A 5098-nucleotide genomic window follows, 5' to 3' on the forward strand; every position below is an offset into this window, starting at 1 on the left:
TCCAACAAGATGATGTGGTTATAGTTTTTATAATTCAAGTTAAAATAATGAAGTGTGAGAAGCAGTAAGGTATTTCTCAATTTTCACAAAGGAGTGCAAAATAAAGATGTTCCACTGCTGTAGGCTGGGGGAACTCAGTTATACCCTCAACTCACAGTAAATGATTGATTTCAATAAATAGAAATATATATCATGTTTTTGGAAGAAAACACTTAGTGGCATAAATATAGCCCTCAGCAAATAGAAAACCATGAATCCTTGATGGAAATATTTCACAGAATTAAAAAAACCTCTTAGGGTTACCATATAAATTTTATGCAAGTACACTTCAAATCTCAAAGTGTGTATATGTGTGTGTGTTTTAGGAGAGTGAGAGTGAGAAATGAAATGATTTTAAAGTTCATCTGAAAAAATAAATGGCAGGTTAGCCAAAACAAATTACGAAAAAGAAGCAAGCACAGGAGGGCTTGGCTTGGCTTACTACATATAAAACTTACTGTGAAAACTGTTTATTGGCCCACATATATGCTCTAGAAATAAAATATTTAAAATACCTTCAGATTCCATCCTCGAAAATGGTAGCTGCATCACAGTACCTAATACAGTGACTTAAACATAGTACATACTTAATACGTAGTGCTGGGTGAATTTTTGAATAGAAATGTAGATGATTTTTATTTTATCTTGTGAGCTGAATTTATTCAGTGTCAGAATTTCTGAGTAAAATATTAATATAAATGAATGACCTGCTTGTTCTGTACTTTTGTTTAGCAGGTCACATCATTCTGTGCCAACTCTTGAAAACTGTCAAAATAGTCTGCTAATCTTCACTTGTATTTTGACTCAAATCTAAGTGAATAATGATTGGACTCAAAAATATCTATACTATTTCATGATTATAAATATTTCTATCATATGATTCTTTTCCCCAAAACTAATCTTTCATATCTATTTACTAAGGAACAAGATAAAAATTTTAATCCATATCATTCTATTAATGATTGTGTGAAAATGTTCCTAATAATTTTTGGTGCTTACAATATCTTCTATCCATTAACTGTTATATAATGGTTTAATTGTGGTGACTTTAAAATATGAACACAAATTATTTGATAACCCTCCCTTCCAAAGATGAAGCTATATCCCTTCCCCTTGAGTGATGGATTGGATTTAGTGACTCACTAGAGTATAGAATGTGGCAGGAGTGATGAGGTGGGATTAGGTCATAAAAGAGAGTGTGACTTCATCCCTGCGCTCTCTAAGATCATTTGCTCTGGGAAGGAGCCAGCTGTATTGTTATGAGGACACTTGAGAAGTTCTATGGAGAGATCCATGTGGCAAAGTATTGAGACCTCCTAACAACAAACCAGCAAGAATTCCACAATGTTTTGCAAGATAACTTAGAAATGGATCCACCAGTCCCAGTCAAGCCCAGTCAAGTCTAAAATGACTATACCCCAAGTTGAAGTCTTGACTGCAACATCTGAGAAACCCTGAGCCAGAACTACTAATCTAAGCCACTTCCAAATTCTCGAATTACAGAAACTACGAGATAACAAAGGTTTTAAGCTGCTTGGTTTGGGGGTAATTTGTTATGCCAAAACAGATAATACAAATATTATACCGTTAATCTCATAAAAGGCATATTGGCCATCTTTTTAAATGCTACAGAGAATTACGTGTATTAATTTCTGTGTTATGTCTTTCTCAAACTAGTTTGAAGCCATACACTCTGGACCATTTCAACATCATTATTTTAGAAAGATTTTAAAGAAATATAGGATGAAAGGACTTTGATAGTGCTCTAGAGACTGCTGATTAAATGCAATGAACAGATTTAATAATCTAGAAAGAACTTTATTGCTGTGTCCCATAATTAAATCTATTAATTTTTTTGAAAATAATTTTTCTTCTTAGCAAAAATAAAAACCCTATTTTAGAACAATTAGAAAATGCAAAGTAAAAAAAAAAAGCTCATAAGCAATCCTACACCCAGACATAACATATATCCTTTCATTGTGTGTGCATCTTTATTATTATTTTTACAAAAGTGAAATCATACTGTGCACAATATTTTTAATTTAACATGTCCACTTGTCATTTGATATCTCTCTTGTAATCTTTAAACATGCTGACTCTAGCCCTTGTCACCTCCTTCATCACTATCAGTCTCCATCAGATTACTATTATCTCTTACCTCAGCAGCTTGCAATGGCCTGCCAAGTAGAGGAGACTTCCACTTTTGCCCCATACGGAAGCCAGGATGATCCTTCTAGAACATTGTTAAGGTCACCTTAAAAAAACCTAAATTCTTGTCTATCACCAACAAGTCCCTGCAAAATTTGGCCCCTGCCCTCCTTTAAGCTCTCAGTGAGTCCTTGCTCATTGGCTACCTAGTTTGTCATCAGGACCTTATACTTAGCTCTACCTTGAAATTTTTTCTCCCAGATAGTCATATATGGCTCACTCTTTCAGTTCATTTAGATCTGTTTAAAGATGATTTCCTCAGAGAAATAATCTTTATTTCAATAATCTTCCTTGACCACCCAATCTAAAAACTCTGCCTCTATCATTTAATTTTTAAAATATAATACATGTCATTACCTAACATCGTAGTATATCTTTGTTTCATTATTTGACACGATATATTTACCTGTTATTTGCCTCCCAAAAAGAATGTCAGTTCCAACAAAGCAGGGACTTCATCTGGCTTATTCATCACTCTATCCACATTGCTTAGAACAGTATCTGGTACAGTTAGGTGCTCAATAAATGTATGTTAATTAAAGGACCATATGGATGTACCATTTTAATTATTAATGCATAATAATTACTTGATATTTAAAATCCTGACAATTTTTCCTATTATGGGCAATTATGTCATGAACATGTGCATAAGTAAATATTTACACCCTATATGTGTTTCCTAAGATTTAGGAGTCAAAAGATATCATTTTTATGGTTTTTGATACAAACTGCCAAACTGCCCTCCATCAAAACATTATATTTTATACCATTCCAGAAATGAATGAGAGCTACTTTTTTCTCACTTTGCATAATAATGTACATTTCCCTTTTAAACACTGTCATTTTTATAGAGGAAAAATGGTTATTATTCAAATTTGCCTTTCTTCAGTTACTAGAGAGCAGATATTTGTTCATGTAACTATTATCCATTTGCATTTTTTTTTTTTATAAATTGCCTCTTCATGTCCTTTGCTTACATTCCCACTAATTTTTCCTTACTGGTAAGAGCTCTTTTTTACAATAAAGTGACCCATTGTCTAAACCATGTTAAAATGTAATTTTCCCAGTTTGTGGTTTGTCTTTAAGTTTTGATTATTATGTTTTAACTTTTTTATCATGTAGAAATTTAAAGTTTATATGGTCAGGTTGATTACTCTTTCCCTACACGGCTTTTGACTTTGCCGTCACTTTTAGAAAGTTTTCCAATCCACTATTTGAAAAATATTCACCAATTATTTTCTTCCAATATTCAATCTTCAAAAACTAAAGGAAAAAAAACAATATATTATAGCTGGAATTCATCTGGGAATAAGCTGTGAGGTGAGGCTGTTGTTTCTTCCCCTCAAGTGGCTACACAATTGTCCTCCTTTTAATAACTCATCCTTTCTCCACTGAGGTAGATGTGAAATTGTGAGATGCCACACACACAGGCCTTTTTCTCCTTCTTTTAATAAACAATACGTTTTGGACCTGAGCCAATCATTCTTAAGGAACACAGAAATATTTTTATTATGTCCAGTAACTAATTTGATACTAGGTACACAGTAATTTAGTATTAGTACTCGAGTAATACTGGATACACTTACTAAGGAAATGACTCAATACATTTGCCCAAGCCACATTACAACTCAATTTAAGTATGTCTGGCTTCCCTGGTGGCGCAGTGGTTGAGAGTCCGCCTGCCAATGCAGGGGACACGGGTTCGTGCCCCAGTCTGGGAAGATCCCTACATGCCGCGGAGCGGCTGGGCCCTTAGCCTACGGCCGCTGAGCCTGCGCGTCCGGAGCCTGTGCTCCGCAACGGGAGAGGCCACAACAGTGAGAGGCCCGCATACTGGAAAAACAAAAAAGAATGTCAATCTACTTATACCGAAGTTGATAATCACTTTTTAAAAAGGTTGGCTTCTGGAAGATTCAGAATAGTGCGTCAGGGTTCTCTTCCGAAAGCCTTCAGAATCCTGGGAGTCCAATGGGTCAGAAGGGACACAGGAAGAACCCATGTTAGGCTCGTTCACATCTAGGGAGAGAGATGCTGCCAGAAGAGCCCACGGAGCTGATGAAAACAGGTAGTAGGAGACTCTCTTTAGAAGTCCTCTTAATTTTTTAACTAGGGTCTCGATTTTGAACAGTATCGCTTTGGATTTAAATACCCTGAGTGATTTAGATGCAGCAGAAAAAAAAATAAGAAAAAGCTACAGAAAACTATAGTTGTTTTGTGGCCTCAGAAAAGCAAAATGCTTAATTCCTAAATCCCGGAGAACAGTTTATATTCTTGGGGTAGATTGCGGAGGGGAGGGGAAGAGGCGGATTTTCTCCCGCGACGTTCTATTCTAACGCTTGCTCTAGCCGTCCACAATACTTTTGGGTTCACTGAGCCGAACCAGATCTCTCAACAGATTTTACCCAAAACGCTAAGTGCGGGAGGCAAAGCCAGATATACGAACATCCCGCAACTCTAACCTCTAATAGCTCCTTCGTGGCAGGCGGGACACCAGCCCAGCGAAGAAATGAAAGAGCTAGACCTGGGGCCTTTGTGTGGGGCGGGGCATTTCTGCCTGAGATCAGATTTCTGGCGTCAGCTCCACCCACGCGTCAACTCCCTCTAGGAAACATCTTTATTCGACTTCCTCTCATCCAGGCCGCACCTCTCGCCCCAATTCCCTCACAGCATCTCTCGGTACTGTGTTTCATTAACCCGACAGTCATTTTCCCACTCCCTACTAAGGGCCGCAGTTTTAAGAGTTACTGCCGCGTCACCTTAGCAACCGTGTCTCTAATGGCCGCCGGAAGAGACTGCGATCACGTGCTCCCTGAACGTCCGGATTTGTAACGTGACTTCCGGTTGTCAGAAT

Source organism: Lagenorhynchus albirostris, chromosome 3 (assembly GCF_949774975.1).
Source record: "Lagenorhynchus albirostris chromosome 3, mLagAlb1.1, whole genome shotgun sequence".
NCBI classification, from domain to species: domain Eukaryota; kingdom Metazoa; phylum Chordata; class Mammalia; order Artiodactyla; family Delphinidae; genus Lagenorhynchus; species Lagenorhynchus albirostris.